Genomic DNA, 19,101 nt, shown 5'->3' with positions numbered 1-19,101 from the left:
ACTGAAAACTAATTTCACTTTTCATAGGGAAATGACTATAACCCACTTTTCACCAAATCCTTTGAGTTACACAATTATCCTCTAAGCACACGCACTTAAAAGGTCTTCTATTTTTTCTAAAGGTAAATAATTTTCATTCATAATAATTTGGTGTTTCTACATTTTCTAATCACAAAAAAAATTACCTAGGGGTGTAATGAGTATTATGCGTTTGAGGGTGAAATAATTTTTTTTCGTATAAATCTCATCACACCCTTAGATAATTTTGTAATTAGAAAATGTAGTAACTCCGAATTATTATGAATGAAAATTATTAGCTTTTAGAAAAAATAGAAGACTCTTTAAGCACATGCCTGATAAGGTTCTAATAGTTCAGTGGAAGAAAGAGAAGAAGGAATTAAGAATTGGAACAAGGAACAAGGTAAAGAGAAAGAATAAGGAAGTAAACAATGAAATTCTTATCTACATGGGCTTTACAATCCTTACCCTCTCCCTATAAGCACTACACCCCGTAACCAACTAACTACCTACTTGACACCCTGGCACAACCAACTAACAGCCCACAATAGCAGTACAATTTATCTGTAGTACTGTGTATTTGCACTAGTCCCACGCACCCACATGCAAGCACACACGCACAGCCTTGTAGGAATATCTGCACCACCCTGCACACCCACACGCACACTCCCCTACACACACTACAGCTGTCACACCTACACACGCACACCCCTACAGGTATAGACGCACCACCTTGTACACACACACGCACATTCCCTTGCACACCCTTACACACTACACTGTCACACCTATTACAAATATCTACAAATATCAACAATAGCTTACAATTGTCACAATGCCTATTTACAAATATCTACAAATATCCACAATATCATACAACCACTGTCACACTACAGTACCTATGCGTACCCAAAATGTAGTTGTTGGGATCAACCCTTACTTGGGCTCACAATCTATTTGTATTGTGGGCTTTGAGTTTCCTACTATGGGTGGTCCTATACTCAGCGAACTAAATACACTCCTGTTTCCTTGAACTCTTCTCTTTGCCTCATAGAGTTGCTCACCCTCTTTCTTAGAATGATTACTCTTTTCTCTCAATGTTCTCTCCAAAATTGCCAACCCCTATTCCCTCATTTTCTTCCCCTATTTATAGGCTAGGATGAGTGGAGGTGCCATGATTGCTTCCCCTTGCTAGTGCGAATAGGAGTCCAATTCCATCATCTCAAAGTGGATGCTCCGTCGGGGAAGGTGGAAGTGGCATTGGAACTGATTCCCACTTCAAAAGCCCGCTCAGCAGTGATGTTCTCGAAGGCACTACCGGGAAGCCGAGTGTAGGGTGTCTCTGAGCAATAACGCTCCCGACCAGGTTAGAAGTGATCGGGGAGGTTTGTTTGAGGTATTCAAGCTAGCGCGGTCTCATTCCAGCTCTTGGGCTCAAATTGGGCCCTAAGGTGCCCAGGTCGAGACTAAAGGCCCAAGAATGGGGATAAGGTCATGTAACATGTAGTGAGGCTTAGGCCCGAGGCCGGGGGCCCAGCCCCGTACAGTACCTATCATGCCTGAGTGCGTGCTCAGAGGCTAATATTCTATAATCATCATATGCTTTTGGCAATTCTTGAAATGATTATCAAAGTTTCGGTGATTAACAGATGATATTTCATGGTATTACTTAATCTCTGGGCCAATATTTTTATTTTAAAGTACTTTGGTTTGATATTTACTTAAATGGATAATAGAATCATGTAATTAGCGTGATAAGGTTAAATTTCCACACCAAACATCCATTATAAGGTTTGTTTTACATCTGGAAAAAATTAACATGATAAGATTTGTTTTTACATTTGGAAATTTAAACCACCCAGTTGTCATAAGGATAAAAGTATAATTATCTTGTAACTTATGGGAAAAATGGGGAAAAAAACACACACACAAATCAATTTGATGTGACTTCTATTACCATCTAATATCAAAATCCCCCTTTCATATTGTAAATCTAATAAAATTGGTGACATGTAAAACATTTATTATTTAAGAGAAGCCCTAACTAAGAAATTTGGGGGAAGAAGGGAGAAGTCTAGGTCTGACTCTGGGTCGGCAGTTGTGAGTCCAAGACTAAGAGACCGGGTTTGAGAGAAGCGAGACCGAGATTGAGTGAGAGAAACCAAGATGGAGAGAGAAATTGAGACTAAGAGAGAGAGAGAGAAACCAAGATTGAGATATTTCACTATGTGGACCCTAGGCCGCCGTGAAATATCTCAATCTTGGTTTCTCTCACTCAATCTTAGTCTTACTTCTCTCAAACTCAGTCTCTCAATCTCGGACTCGCTGCTGCTGACCTAGACCCAGACTTCTCCCTTCTTCCCCCAAATTTCATAGTTAGGGCTTCTCAGGCAGGAGTGGTTGTACGTTATGAAAGAGAAAGGTCAGAATCTCTGTTCACAGACTTATGGCATGTTTGGATGGAGGGGGAGTGAAGGGAGTAGAGTAGAGTTAGCTAAAAATAAGCTAATTTTGTGCTAAATTTACTCTACTCTACTCTATTCCCCCTCCTTCTCTCTCAATCCAAATGGACCATTAGAGTTGGTTATTGTACATTTGTATTTTCCATGATTAGCACCTGTAATTATGGAGGAGAGTGATTAGATTCTGTTAAAGGAGAGTTAGTTAGATTGGGTTTTATCCCACGTGATAAATGTTAAGTTTACAGCACTATATAAGGTGCTACTTTGTAAAACGTTTCTTTATGAGCTTCAATACAATATTTCCCTTAGATTTTCTCTTCTAGAACTTTCTCTCTACTTTCAATCCACCATTGTTACACAGCTCAAAGCTCATATTTTCAATATATATATATATATATATATATATATATTTATATAAAAGATATTTGTTTTATTACTTTGATTTACACTTAAAAGTATTTTTGCACCCCTAATCACAGCCCAATCCAAAATCAAATAACAACACAGATCAGCCCATCTCAAAACCAAAAACAACACAGAATACTCTCACTTTCTCTCTTTGATTTGATTTCTATTCTCATTCTCATTCTCATCAATCTCATTTCATCTTTTTAAAAAAATAAAATAAATTTAACTATCTAAATCAGTATCTCTTTATTATAGATTTATATTATGTATGTGTGTGATACTGATTGTTTGTATTCTTTATTTATTTTATCATAATATTATTTGTGTAAATTGTGATGTGTGTGAATGTATGCATGTATATTATAAATATAATATAACTTTATATAATTTAAGAATTAGAAAATACGGAGTGTTTGTTACATGCGTATATATTGTTAAAAAAGTAAATGATGTTTCAAGTATTTGATTAGTTAAGTAGACACTTAGTATATTATTTATGTATAAATGAATGTGGTTATATGGGTCAATAATTAATATAATGCCAATGGGTTTAGTTTTGTCATTTTGTTTAAAATATTTTTTTATAAAAACAATGAAATATTTTTTTATAAAAACAATGACAAATAGGAAATAACAATTGAATAAAAATAAAAATGTTATACAAACTTAAGAAAATAAAATGGTCACATCTATCCACATTGATAATAGATAATGACAATTAATAATGAACTATCATGTAACTATTTCAGAATATGAAAACTCTTAAAAAGAAATTGTAAAACTTCGTATATTTCTTCTAAAAAAAAAATTCATGTATTTGCTTCTTTTTTTTTTTTTTTTTTTTGTCTATAATTTGATAAATTCAAATTCTCTTTTTACTAAATTATTATTAATTTAAATTTCTTAATGACACCCTTGAAAAACAATTCTGGAGCTGCCACTGTTCTCAGGTAAGGGGAATGATTTCTTCTTTGTGTGTTTTGATTTCAGCTAAGGGGAATGACGTCGTTCCCCTAATTGTTTCTTTTTCTTTTTTAATAACAATTTCTTATTTTTATTTTAATTACAAAATTTATTTTTAAAAAAGGAACTAAAGCGACGTCATTTTGGCTCTCACTTAATGGAGACTACTAACTGATGTCTAATGGAATACTGAATTGACAACAATTGTAGTTTAGATGACTAAAATGATAAAGATTGAAAGTTAGAGGATCAGTTTTTTTTTTTTTTTTTTTTTTTTTTTTTGCCTTGTATAAATGATGGGATGTGAGGATTGAGATGGATAGAGTTCGTATAATATTGTAATTGCTAAATAATGATAGGAAACTGGTCGGAGGTGTGAAACATGTATAGAATCATATAAGAAACTGTTTTTTATTTTATTTTATTTTAATAATTTAGCTAAAATTTAGGAGTTTTTAAATCAGTAATTATACATATTTAACCATATTATATAAGTTTTACAAATCGGTAAATTTGAGAGTATTTCGAACATCAAAATTGAGGATTCCAAATGAAGGAAGCCCCTTAAATAGTAGTATAGATACCTAACCCTATTATTTAAGTTTTACAAATTGGTAAATTTGAGGGTATTTTGATCATCAAAATTGAGGATTCTAAACAGGGAAAGCCCATTAAATAGTAAGATAGATATAAAAAAAATGACAAAAAGTTTAGTTACAAAATAAACATTACTACATGTTTTGGCATCATTTATTTTTATGTGGAACTGATTGGCATCTACCATAATTTAACTAACAAAAAATATCTACATTGTTAAACGATTTGTACATTTGGGACATTTAAAACTTATTTGGTTAACAACAAAAAGTAATGCTACAACCACAAACTATTTTACAATAATTTTACAAATTGTTGATGTGACGAATTCTCAATGGTTCACATTTGGACCCATCACTAATTTCACTTTTTTATTGACCACCACTTACTCACCAAATTAGCTGTTTGTAAAAATGTTGTAAAATAGTTTGTAACTCTAACATTTTCCAACAACAAAATATTAGAGAGAGAGAGAGAGAGTGAGAGAGGCTTCAACTTTGAATGGAATAAAATTTAAAGTTTTAAAAAAATAACAATAAATTAAATATAGAACTTGTGCTTACTATAAAATTCTTATTCTAATAAGATAAATTTAACCAAAAAAACATTCACGTGTATTTATAATCATGTAACATTTTTAATGTTACATATGACTTGCTTAAATAATATACATAAATAGTTTTACATATCGTTACCTATTAATTGTGTAAAAATTATTGCAAGCCAAACTACATGTAAACTTTTTCACCAAAACTTTTTTAAATGAATTTTTAATCACTAAACCCTTTCTTTTTTGTTATTTTTTCCCATTTGAACTTTTGAAATGAAAACAAAAACATAACACACCCCTTAAAACTTTTTTTTTTTTTTGGTATCCTTAAGTGTTATAACCTTTATTTGATATAGTAAAATTTTTTTAGAATTTTTTTCATGATTTTTCTATTCAGGGCAAATGAGTCTTCCACGTAAATTTTTATATTTTTGTATAGTTGTGCTTGCTAAAATTTATTTCTACTTATATATAATTTTTCCCAACAAAAAAAATAGCGAGTAAAAGAAAATTAAAAAAATTCATACATGACAATGCCATTAAAGATGGAAGTTTTCTCTTATAAATCATTAATCATGTGTGAATTTAACTGTTTCGTCTATCCTCTATAACATTGGAAGTAGATACTTAAAAAAGGATATGTTCTTGAGATTGTTTGTAGGTGTTATAAATGTGCAAGAAAAAAATATATTAGATGTATGTCACAATAACTGATAAAAGTTCGATTCTTTAGGGGAAAAAAACTAAATGTATTATTTAGTTTGGGCTTGAATTAAAGTAAATTTCCTGATTGGAGCTATATATATTATTTGAGAAGAAGGCAATGGGCAATGTGATTGGCAGAAGGAAATAAGACTGATGGGAGTACCATAATACACAATTCAGTATTCACTGCTATATTGATTTGGTAGCAGTAGCACAGCCACAGCCTGTTCTCTTAGCAAAATTGCACTACAGAAACAATGCATTAAAATCCTGAAGAAGAAAAAAAAAAAAGGTATATTTAGATTTCCGACCTATTAATAAAACGTAAAAAAAAAAAAAAATGAAACAATTTGATATATTCTCATCTTTAACATGTCTCAAATGCTAGTAATCATCAAATGAAACTCTAGGTTCATTGACTAGTAGATGAAGAAAAGTTCATTGAATATCTGGGTTGATAAAAATTTCGGATGCAATTATGAATATTTTTATTTCAGAACCATATTTATTTAGATTCCTTCTAAATGTCTTTATCGTATCCATCTTTTGTGATTTCACTAAACTTAAATTATTTCTTAAGGGAATTTTTTTTACCAAATATGCGGAACTGATAAATGATTATCAGTTTAGTTAAATGATGCCAAAATAAACATTACAAAGTTTAGTTAAATTCATTTTATGTTAGGTCCCTTTTCAATCCACTAAAGAAGGATCATAGAACTCTACTGATAAATTGAATCACGGTGGTGATTTAGGTTATGTTATTGCAGAATGTAATTTTATTAATCTATATATATATATATATAATCGAAGCCTTTGCTGGCATTACAATTTTCCACGTCAGCACAATATTTAAAAAATAAAAAATAAATAAAAATTATAACTCCTCAAAACCCTAACAACCTTACCCCTCTCTCAAGTTAAGAAATATAAAGCTACGGTTTCTGCAAACTCTCTCTCTCTCCAGACGTAGGAAGCCCTAAAGCATTCAAGATCTACAAAACCCTAGCAACCTTACCCCTATCTCAAGTTAAGAAATATAAAGTCACGGTTTCTGCAAACTCTCTCTCTCCAAATGTAGGAAACCCTAAAGCATTTTCAGGTTTTGTAAGGTTAGTTTTGTTTATATATTAATTAATACATAGTACTTTGTTCACCATTGAATACTCATATAATCAATTTCCAATTCAGTGTTCAAGAATTAAACCAAAATTCTAACTGCGCTTCACGAATTAAACCAAAATTCTTTTAAATTATCTATAATATTTTGTCCTCTGAAAATTTTATTTCTTTGATTTTATTATATTGTGTTTCTTAAGTTATAGAGAAATTTTCTTTGGTTTCTGCAAACTCTCTCTCTCTCTCCAGATGTAGGAAGCCCTAAACGCATGGTATAGCATTCAAGATCTACAACTCACAGTATAGATTTTAGCTTATAAAGTTCAGCTTTTGTAGGGTTAGTTTGTTTATATATTTAGGTTTAGGTTTTAAGAGATTTATATATTACTACTATGTGGCTAAATTTCCCGTGACATCAGTTTTATGTTTTTAACCAAATACATCAGGAAAGCAAGAGAAGGCCCATAAATATTTAGTCCTTACGTTTAGGTTTAGGTTTTAAGAGATTTATATATTACTACTATGTGGCTGAATTTCCCGTGACATCAGTTTTATGTTTTTTTTTTTTTTAAGGCTTTTATTTCTACCGCAAGAACTATTTAGGTATGTATCCCTTGCAAGTACACATGAACTTAAATTATCTTTTAATATATGCATGCTTTATTATTTTCTAATAGTTTTCCCGTGCATCGCACGGGTTAGCGACTAGTTGCTACTATAAGGGAAATTAATTGCGGGCTCATTTATAGTTTCAATACACACTTTTATGGAGTAGCTGATATTTTCATTAAGGTCAATCATAGTAATCCATTTAAGTCAATTATAGATTTTTATTTGAGGCACACACTTTTCCTTAAAAAAAAAAATAATAATAATAAATAATTTGAGGTGCACATTAGATATGTCACACAATAAAACAGGAGGGCAGTTATTAACAAACTCTATATAACAAATTTTCACAAAAAAATATCTTCACAATAAAATAGGATTAATTTTATTTATTGTAAGTTGCTTTTAAATTTTTATTACTTTTTACAATTCCTTGGTGTCACTGTGGGTGTTATTACTTGTTAGTTTACTTAAATTGTTGGCCTAAATATAACATAGAATATCATTAAAATTAAACATAGAGCATTTTTTTTTTTTTTGAAGAAAAACTAATAGAATATTAGTAAAACAAATATAAGGCAAAATCACATACAATAAAGAGAAATTAAATCAATTGCATAGAAATTCCTTAAAAAGGATAAAAATACCTTTAAATATATTATAAAATTTTATTAAAAATGAAAAAACTATACTAAAAATTAAATAGACGATTTCAAATAGAATGCATTCATGAAATTAAAAGTTAAAGTAAAAAAAGAATAACTTTTTTACTTTTGTTTTAATAGCGAAGATAGAATTTTATTGCATAATTGGGTAAAAACAATTACAAAGTATCACTTGGAATTGGTGAGACTTCCTTTATCCAAATTGTCTTAGAAACAATACAAAAAGCATGGTGTGTCGCAATTACAAAATATAATACCAACTGTAAACCGCCTATACTCCCTAAAAAAAACAAAAGTGAGTCCCATGACCATCTTGGTCGCGAGGTGACATGGCCTTCTTCAAGAGTCGTCCACCGGTGGGTCTGAAATCGGGTCCGGGTTCGCACTCGCCTTGCCAACGGGTCGGAATCTCTGGTAGATCCGAATTGTCGAAGCTTTTAGACTCGGGCCAGATACCTGTGTCTAGGACACCGATAATAATGTCGTGAGAGGCTTGTTCGAGGAGCTGAGTGTTCTGGCTGAGGAACTCGGGGGTGCAAGTGGTGTGGAGGGGATAGAGGGTGTTTTCGTAAACACCGAGGACTAAGTCGGATCGGCGGAGTGCTTCGGCTTGGTCCGGGTCAAGTTTGGCAGCAAAGACATAGAATGCGTCGGTGTAAGTGTAAAGGAGAGAGAAATCGGAGTCAAAGAGGGATCGGAGCTGAGCGAAGTACCAGTCGTGGTGAGTGGCGTAAGGGAAAAGAGGCTTGTCTTGGTGTTTCATGTGGACGATGTAAGTTTGCTTAACTGTGGATGAAGCTGAAAGGAATGGCAAAAAAATAAGGAGAGCAAAGAAGCAGAGAGAGGCCTTGAAGAAACCCATAGCTGTCTTTGGAGTTTGAGCTACGTTGTAGTTGTTTTCATCATTTCTCTTTATATTATAGAGAGAGGAAGAAGTCCGTGTCGGCTTACGAAACCCGTTCTCATTAGGAAAACCATTCTTTTTCATGCACTTTCAATTCCTAGGGTTTTACTCCACCAATCAGTGTTTGCCACGTCATACATTTAATAAAAAACCCATACACCCTCTCACACACAATTATATTCCTCACACACGTATTGAGAGCAGACTCTATCAAACACGCCTAGCCCTATTGCATCTACTCTCCTTTGCTCTTACCACCGTACCGGAGCTTCACCCCGCCGCTGGCGTCGCCGCACTCGTCGTTCTAGAGCTGGCGCCACCGCACCTAACCTCAAGGTTTGTTCTAATTTATGTTTATTGTTTGATTAGTTATTTCCCCAAACTTTGGGTTTCGAAATTTTGATGGGTTTGAGTTATTTTTTGGATATCAATCTGTTCATATTGGTATGGGTTTTGTTGATTTAGTATGGATTTTGTTTCTTTTTTGTAGTATTTTCATGGGTTTTGATTGGATTCTTAAGTGGTAGGTTTAAACCTTAAAAAATTTGATTGTACCAAATGAGTTTGCTGGCAAAGAGAGTGCTGTTTCATGTAATCCTGAGCCTTACTAACAGAATTTGCTATTATCTGCTACCTTAAATGAAAAAGCAATCATCTTGCCAAACTTAGTTTAGAGAATCCTGTTATGATTGGCCTTGATGATATCATCTGAAGATTTTGGATCTTTGGGATTTGATGTGAATGATGAATTAGAACAGCTTGATAAATTGACGAGCTCTCCAATTGCAGATTTTAGAGTTCTATCTCAATTAGTTCAGAGATATGTGAAAGGTTTATGCTGATATAAAGCTTGATTTTCTGAATCTTTAAGTGGCACTTTGTATCTTGCATCGGCTTCACATGAGAAGTACCCTGGAAAGCCTCAAGAGTTTAAAATATATTCTAATAGCACATTTCATATCCCTATTAACGATGCTCGCCAGGTAAGCAATCCTATGTTTGATGTTTTCTAATGGCATTAGAAGATGCTATCTAATGATGTAATTCAGAAGGGTAATGTGTTCTTCAAAGAACAACTTAGAGGATGTTCTAAATCCATCTTGAATTTCAATTATTCTATAACTGCTTATATATGTCTTACACACACTTCTCATCATTGACCTATTCCAACAAGCATGAATTAATGATCAATCTTTTTTGACAAATTTTACTTCTTTTCCCAAGCTGAAGTCTGTGGAATCCAGCAGGATGGCTTACACCTCCAAGCAAGAAGTCAGAAGTATGGCAAGGTTTGTCTTCTTCATAATTTATAAACTTCTACATTCAGACGTAGAACGTGAAGAAGGAAATAATTGTTGACTAGCTCGTTTTACATAGAAGAAGCAAGATCAGTTGGAACTCACAAAAAAGTTCCGGATAGGTTCCTTCTATTAAATATCTTAATAGTTGAAATTTGTAGTACAAGGAAATAAAGATTTTGTTTTATAAGATACATTTTCCTAAATTTTAAAAAGCAAGTGCATTCGGCATTCCATCCCTCACTCTTATTTCTGGAGCTAGAGTTTTTACTTCTAGAGCAACTCTAGGTGTGCAACGCATCAATTTACTCACATAATGAATTGAAGCAGCTAAAGGTTCTCTAGCAGTATTTTTTTTTTAATTTTTTCAAGCTAAATAACTCCTTCTAGCATCTTTTTCATTGTTGTGTCTGTGGTTGGTCAGTTTCATAGCCTTTTATCTATTAATGATTGTAATTTTTTCATGACAGCTTGAGAGGGGTCAATTGCTCACAGTTCCTCCTTATCTAGTGAGGAGACGCAAGCAGCATTTCCACCATCTAGAACAGTGCGGAGTTGACTTAATACTCGGATGTAATGGATTCATTTGGGTTGGTGAACATGTTGAAGCCAAAGATGATATGGTAGAGGATCAAGCAAGCAAACTTGAGCAACAGAATATTAAGTCTAATAAAATTTCCATTAGTCTTGAAGAGCAAGAACAAACATACACTCTGATAGAGACAAGGCAGAGCATATGTAGGATTGCAAATGATGTCCGGGTATTATCTACTTTAAGGCTTCAATATAACCATCGAAGTGATCATGGATACCATGCACCTGAGTAGCTCTCTGAATCTTGATATACATGAGATGCTTGGTTCAGAGTTCTGTGTTCTGGTTGCAGAGGGAGAGGCTGAACGGTGAAGCTTGACTAAAAAGAAGGGATGATTATAGCATCCCTGTTATGTTCTAAGTACTAACTGTTTAGAGAAGCATCAACCTTCATATCCTCTCTTTTTATTGTCTTGATTTTTTTGGGTTTTAGCCCTCTTTGTGTTTGGTTTTACCATGAATATTAGGGAGCGTTTTTTTTTTTTTGTCAATTGTAAAGGGCAATTATGTACTGTGAGCAAAATTGCATTAATGCTTTTTTATTTATTTATTTATTTATTTATTTTTAAGAAACCACTCTTGATGATTTTCGCTTGAAAGAAATATAGATCTGATAGATCTGAATCTTTACGCTTCAGAATAATTGTCCCATATGATATGTTTTAAAACTAGCATTTTTTTCTCTTCTCATAATAACGTAAACAAGGACACAGAATTTCTTGTTGCATTACATCGAATAGTTCCCAAAGGTAGAAAGGTAAACAAAAAAAATATTGTTTTAATAATTCTAATATCGCAAATAAACTGGTGTTGTTTTCTGAAGCCGATGGAGACAAGCGCACGGAACACAGCCTCCTTCGACCTTAATTTCAAATTGTGGGGTCAAAGATTTTGAAAACCCCGGCCCATCTCATATTAAGCCCAAGGCCCACACCGAGGAGGAAGATCATGCAAATTGCTACCGTATTCTTTCTTCTTTCTTCAGTGCTAGGTCACAAAGGTTTCCAAGATCATGCAAATTGCTACCGTATTCTCCTTTCTTTTTTTCGCCCTCTTTCCTGGGGGATTTCTCACATTATATATCCCCTTTCTTCCTCGGATGAAGTGCCCGAGGACAGAATTTCATACTTTAGTCCATATCCTTGTTATTCAATCCATTCATAACCATGTCTAGTTGTTGTAATCCTCACTAAGACCTAGTTCTTAAACCTACTATCTATTTAACAATGCCTATCAATCAGCAACAACAATGCCACTTAGTAACAACAATTAGCAGCAACAATGCCACTCAGCAGCAACAATGCCTATCAATACCCCTCCCCCCCCCCCCCTAATCAAAGCACCTTGCCCACAAGGTGAGGGAATTGGTGTTGTAAGGCATAGAGAGACTCCCAGGTAGCATGTTCCTGAGCTTGACTTTGCCATTGGACTAAGACCTCAGTGATCAACCTGGTTCTGAGTTGTTTAGTTTTGCGTTGCAATATGGCAATAGGTTCTGGGTGCAAAGAACCATCAGAATCAATGGGTGGGAGAGTGGGAATAGGGGTGATTTGAGCACCCAACGTCTTCTTAAGGCAAGAAACATGGAAGACTGGGTGGATAAGGCAATTCAAGGGTAGGGCTAACTTATAAGCAACAGGACCTAGCTTCTGCAAAACTTGAAAAGGTCCATAGTATCTAGGTGAGAGCTTGTTGAATCCCTTGGACCTTAGAGTAAGTTGCCTATAGGGCTGGAGCCTCAAATAAACCCACTCCCCAACTTCAAAGCTTCTATCAATCCTATGTTGATCAGCCTAGAGTTTCATTCTTGCTTGAGTAGCAAACAGATTGTGCTTAAGTAATGACAAAACTTTAGACCTTGTCTTGAGAAGTTGATCCACTGCTTCAACCTTAGTGGTGCCAGGAACAAATCCAATAACCTAGGTGGAGGAAAACCATACAAGGCTTCATAAGGAGTTAGCTTGGTAGGAGTATGGTAATTGGTATTGAACCAAAACTCTGCCAAATGCAACCAATCTACCTAAGTGTGAGGCTTGTCATTGACAAAAGCTCGAAGGTACTACTCTAAACTCCTGTTGACCACCTCAATTTGGCCATCAGTTTGAGGATGATAGGTTGAAGACATGGCCAAGTCACTGTCTTGAATTCTAAAGAGTTTTTCCCAAAACTTAGAAGTGGAAACAGCATCTCTGTCACTAACAATGGATTGAGGCATACCATAGAGCCTAAATATATCCTTCATGAACACAGCAACCACCTTAGCAGCTGTGTATGGATGAGAGAGAGGTAGGAAGTGGACATATTTAGTTAGTCTATCCACCACCACCACTAGAACGACCTTAAAGCCATGAGACTTAGGAAGATTGTCCACAAAATCTAAACTGATATCAGTCCAAGGCTTGTAAGAAATTGGCAAGGGTTGCAACAATCCCCCTGGTCTGGTAGTTTCTACTTTAATCCTTTGGCATACCTCACATTGCTTCACATGATTCTTGACACCAGATTTCATGCCTTGCCAAAAGAAATCTTGCTTCACTCTATATAAGGTCTTCAAGTAACCAGAGTGACCACCCAAGAGACTGTTATGCATATGCTGAAGAACCAGGGACTTCAATGGAGAGGATGAGCTCAATCTGCAGTGAGAAGTTAATGGAACTGGAAGTCCTACTAGAAAGAGAAGAGAAAAGTTGTTGATATTCATCATCCACCTTATAACTATCCTTCAAAATAAGGAATAGAGATCCTTGTTGAGCATGAGCATCCCTTGAATATGGAACAAGAGCATCTTTTGGTTGTACACCAGAGTTGTCCTCCTTTCTAGATAAGGCATCAGCTGCCTTATTCTCTTTGCCCTTCTTGTATTCAACTAGGAAAGAGTAACCAAGTAATTTGGTGGACCATTTCTATTGAGCAGGTGTCCCAATCTGTTACTCCAAAAGAAATTTGAGACTTCGTTGATCAGTCTTGATCACAAAAGGCTTTCCCACAAGATATGGTCTTCACTTCTTTACTGCTGTGACCAAGGCCAACAACTTCTTCTCATATGTGGACAAATGCAAGCTCCTACCCTTAAGAGCTTGGTTGTGAAAAGCCAAGGGTCTATGGTTTTGCATAAGGATAGCTCTCAATCCAGTGCCAGAAGCATCACACTCAATAACAAAAGGCTTAGTGAAATCTAGTAAGGCTAGTATAAGTGGTTGTGACATGGCCTGTTTAAGAGTGTTGAAAGCCAAATCAGCTTGAGCAAGCCAATGAAATGAATCCTTCTTGAGTAAGGCTGTTAATGGAGTTGCAATCAACCCATAATCCTTCACAAACTTCTTGTAATAACCTGTTAAGCCTAAAAACCTTCTCAAGGCCTTAACAGAAGTGGGAACAGGCCATTGTAGCATGGCCTCAATCTTTTTAGGGTCAGTTCTAACAACCTGACCAGAAATCAAATGCCCCAAGTACTCCACTTCTACACAGCCAAAAATACACTTGCTTCATTTAGCATACAACTTGTTACCAAGCAACACAGTGAGCACCGCCTTCAAATGACTTAAATGAGATGACAAATCCTTACTAAATACCAGGATATCATCAAAGAAAACACGTACAAATTTCCTTAAGGTTTAAAAATATGATTCATGAGGGATTGGAAAGTTGAAGGAGCATTTGTCAAACCAAACAACATAACTAAAAATTCATAATGGCTTTCATGAGTTCTAAAGGCGGTCTTCTCAATGTCTTGCTCCTTCATTCTTATTTGGTGATACCTTGACCTAAGGTCTAGCTTGAAAAAAATGGAAGAACCATGGAGTTCATTCAACAATTCATCCACCACAGGAATAAGGTACCTATCCTTGATGGTAGCCTTATTAAGGGACTTGTAATCAATGCACATGCGCCAACTGCCATCTGTCTTCCTCACCAATAACACAAGTGAAAAGAAATGACTTTTGCTGGCTTTAATAAAACCAACCTCTAGTAATTCATGAATAATTTTCTCAATTTCGGACTTTTGGTAATAGGGGTACCTGTATGGTCTCTCACTGATGGCTTGGGTACCTTCCTTAAGCAAAATCTAATGCTCATGACCTCTCAAGGGGGCCAAGCTAGATGGTACATCAAAGACTGAGCTAAATTCAGTCAGAAGGTCCTCAATCTCTGGCTGGACCTGCATTGAAACTAAGGTAGGTGTTGATGAAGAAACTTGGAGGCACAACCCCCTTTTCACTACTGGTTTGAAGAATTTCATAGGTTCTTGAAAGTCATGGCTAGAGGGCTGTAATCCCTAGAGCAAAATTGGCTTGTCATCAAGAACAAATTCCATAATAAGCTGCTGGAAATCCACTGTATTAGGCCTAATGTGAATAGTCATTGAGTCCCCAACACAACATCAAATCCACCTAAGGACAATACATTGAGGTCCATAATAAATTTTTGACCTTGAATCTTAAGATTCATTGCATGACAAGCTCCCTTAGTCTTCACCATTGTACCATTTGCAATCTTGACCTCAAAGCTATCCTCAATAGGCATGGGTAGTTTTAACAGCATCCAAATTGATGTGTCCAAGAAGTTATAAGTACAACCTGTAACAATTAGAATCACCAAATCTTGATGATTGATTCTTCCAAGCACCCTCATTGTGCCTAGAGATGGGCTGCCCAACAGTGCATACAAGGTTATCTCAGCAGGCTTGTTGATTAATTTAGAAGATGACTCAGAGGGAATGCACTCCTCCTCTTGGACCTCCTTAAAACTAACCTCCACTTCAAGCATAAAAGCCTACACCCCTTCCATAAGGAAAACCTTGGGAGTCTTGCACTTATGCCTAGCAAACCATTTCTCTTTACAGTAAAAACACAACCCTTTCTTCCTTCTATCTTCAATTTGAGCAACTAGAATTTTCTGAGATGGTGGCTTGGAAGGTTTGAATTCATTCCTGGTGGGTGGTGGACCAAGAATTGAAGGCCTTGGCACTTGTGCTTCACCCTATGGCTTAGTGCCTTTCTTGCTAGCACTGAGGTATTCTTCTTGAATCTTGGCTAAGCCAAATGCAGCACTTAGATTTAGGGGGTTGAACATCTTCACAGGCAGCCTAATCTCCTCCTTCAAGCCACTCAAGAAAAGAGAGCATTGTATTTCTCTATAAGAGCAGTTATGGATCGAGTTTCTGTCATGATTACAAAAATTGGCTCTGATACCAATTGATAAGAACTGGCTAGTTCTTTGGGAAATTAGAGAAGAGTTGAAGAAATTGAGAGGAAGAGAAGAGCAGAAGATAAGAAGAAGGAGAGAGAGAGAGAGAGAGAGAGAGAGGGAAACAAATGGAGTTGTAATGTATTGTATTATTCCTTGTATGTCCTATACAATTCATATCTTTCTCAATAGAAGCACCCTTACATTAACTAACTAACTACCTGACATCCTGGCCTAACTAATTGACAGCTAGCAATCCAACTCAGCCTAACTGCCAACAGCTACAACTAACTCAACCCTCAACTATTAACCAACAAACAACTAACTCACTCACTACAAGCACAAGCAGTCAACAATTTCTATCAATCAGCAGCAACAATGCCACCAAGTAGCAACAATGCCTATCAAAAAATCGTAATCATGTATACATATAGAATGAGGATTAAGACCCTCTAAGTTTCTAGGGTAACTCCATGATAGAGTTTCTAAAATAATCCAATCCATCTATTTTGGTCACGTGATAAAATTCAATCCATTTATTTAAAAATAAATAGATATGATTTTTTTTAAAAATATGGTCAAGTTACTCTTAAAACTCTAAAGATCTTAATCCATGGCATGGGTATTATTAGAAAATTTTCACTTGCGTCTATGTGTATATATTGGGGTTCAAGTGAATGAAATTATATTGGTAAAGTTTCTTATAATTGAATAAGAGACCAAAGTTCAAGTCTCGCCTACATACAAAAATAAATTAACTGAAGTCTTGGTCTGATGGTAAAAAATAATCGTCATGGAGTGAACAACCATAGGTTCAAATCCTATCATATACATAAAGAGAGAGAGAGAGAGAGAGAGAGAGAGAGAGAGAGAGAGAGAGAGAGAGAGAGAGAGAGAGAGAGAGAGAAAAGCTCCAACCTTGTTATGATCCTAGTATCCTACTTTATTTAAGTGTAAGCTTAAACATGTGTATATAAACTTTTAGACACCCTCCCCTTGCAAACTGGTTTTCAAGAGTGAGTTCTATCTATGAGTTTGCATCATTTGGTATCAGAGCCAATCACCACCTCGAGTAATCAAACGTTACTATAGGTGAGTGGAATCGCCAAAAAAGAGAAAGGACTATTATTAGGTCAGTGTCGCTAAAGTGAGCTGTCAAAGATGTCAGATACGAAGCGTGGTGGTATGTTATGATCCTAATGTCTCACATTGCTTAAGTGTAAGCTTAAATATGTGTATATAAACTCTTGGGTACTCTTCCTTAGCAAGCTGCTTTTTAGGGGTGAGTTTTACCCATAGGTTCTTAACAAACCTTGACTTTTGTACTTGTTCAAGTTATGTAATTGATTTGGGTTTATTAGATGAGTTAAATACATGGACTAAGATTCTCTATAATTATTATAGTAACTCTACTAAATATTTAAAAAAATGTTGACTATTATCATTTTAGTATCTATTTAAATTATTGATGATATGATTAAGTCCAATCCACTTTTTTCAAAATGAATAAATATGATTTTAAGAACTCCATAATAGAGTTAGCCTAAGAATTCTAGATGATTCTAATTGTATATGTATATGGATTGAATTCAAGTTATATATACTTGTTATAATTTTTGGTAATGTTATACAATCCAATAATTTTTTATTAAACGTGTATTTTGACAAATATATTGTAAGATTACATTTTCTTTTTATAGTTTATACACTTTATGCTTGTGAAGTTTCAAAATTATTATAAATTAATAACTATCTCATTGTAAAATATTTTAATTTTTTTTTTGCATGTTAAAATTATATTCATATAAGTTTATGGATTGAATAATAAATAATATCTAATTAATATAAAATTGACTTGTGTGGGATACAATTTTTTGTTTTTATCTATAAATTTCATGATAGACATTAATTTAGATTTTGCTATTTCCTCTTATCACGGCACAATTTTTTTTCATATGAACTTCTTCAATGTGGAGACTTTTTGTTCAGATCAATTTCTTTGACTTGGAGTGTGTATATATATATATATATATATATATGATAATATTATGATTTTTTACTACCAACTATACAATTTTCTACCTACAACAACCTTGCAGAGTTATGTATTTTTCATCAAATTAAATAGATTTTGTGTATTTGTTTTGTCTTTTGTTAACCTAATTTCCTTAAGTTTTATCCAATTTATATGCTTATAGTTTGAGAACCAATCATTAAATATGGTTTAGAGGTGATTTTATATTATTTTGTATATCATATAAAGTTTTTTGTTATGAACTATAGTATGTACATGTTAGATTTTTCTTTTTACAATTCTTCTCTCACAATCTCCCTTATTTTTATTAATATTAATTATTTTAGTTAACTATAGAGATAAAGTGGGTTCCAATTTTGTATATCATATATGAATTCCAATGGTAATATGTTGTTTTCATCCTTTACTTTAATTTTGAGGACAATCTTCTTTTTAGCATTAATTTGATGATAAATTGTTGATAACATTTTTTTTTTTTTGTTCACATTAGTCTCAATTTTGATTTAGAGGACAATCTTATTTTTCGGTTATTATTCATGACTCTTGGATTAGAAGAATCAACTCAATGATATTTTGGTAGAAGAAAACACAATCAACCACAACAACTCATCTTTTAATAGTTGGTTTCTCAAAACACAAAATAATAATAATAATAATAAATAAATAAATAAATACATAAATAAACCAATCTTTTAAGAGTTGGTATAAACTGACATACATATGCATGCACAAAAACTTTTTTTACATTAATAGCTTACGATATCAATCTATGAAGGAACTTTCCTCCATCAAAGTGAACAACTTCAACATTACCACTAGGGGTGTTCACGAGTCGGGCCGGGTTAGGTTTGTGCCCGACCCGGACTCAACCCGAAGCTGTTGGGTGGGTGAAAACGGAACCTGCAACCGACCCGAAATGTTAGTCGGATCGACCGGTTCGGGTCGCGTCAGGCTTTGGGTTGTACCGGTCGGTTTCGAGTTTCATCG

General features: G+C 34.4%; 1 pseudogene; it reads left to right on the top strand.

Moving 5' to 3' along the window:
* The first annotated feature begins 349 nt into the window (after positions 1-349).
* Positions 350-11,399, top strand: LOC126705261 (exosome complex component RRP4 homolog; annotated as a pseudogene).
* The last annotated feature ends 7,702 nt before the right edge of the window (positions 11,400-19,101 follow it).

Source organism: Quercus robur, chromosome 11, assembly GCF_932294415.1.
Source record: "Quercus robur chromosome 11, dhQueRobu3.1, whole genome shotgun sequence".
NCBI classification, from domain to species: Eukaryota; Viridiplantae; Streptophyta; class Magnoliopsida; order Fagales; family Fagaceae; genus Quercus; species Quercus robur.
The sequence above is the reverse complement of the archived record's forward strand: the minus strand, read 5'-3'. Positions and strand labels throughout refer to the sequence as shown.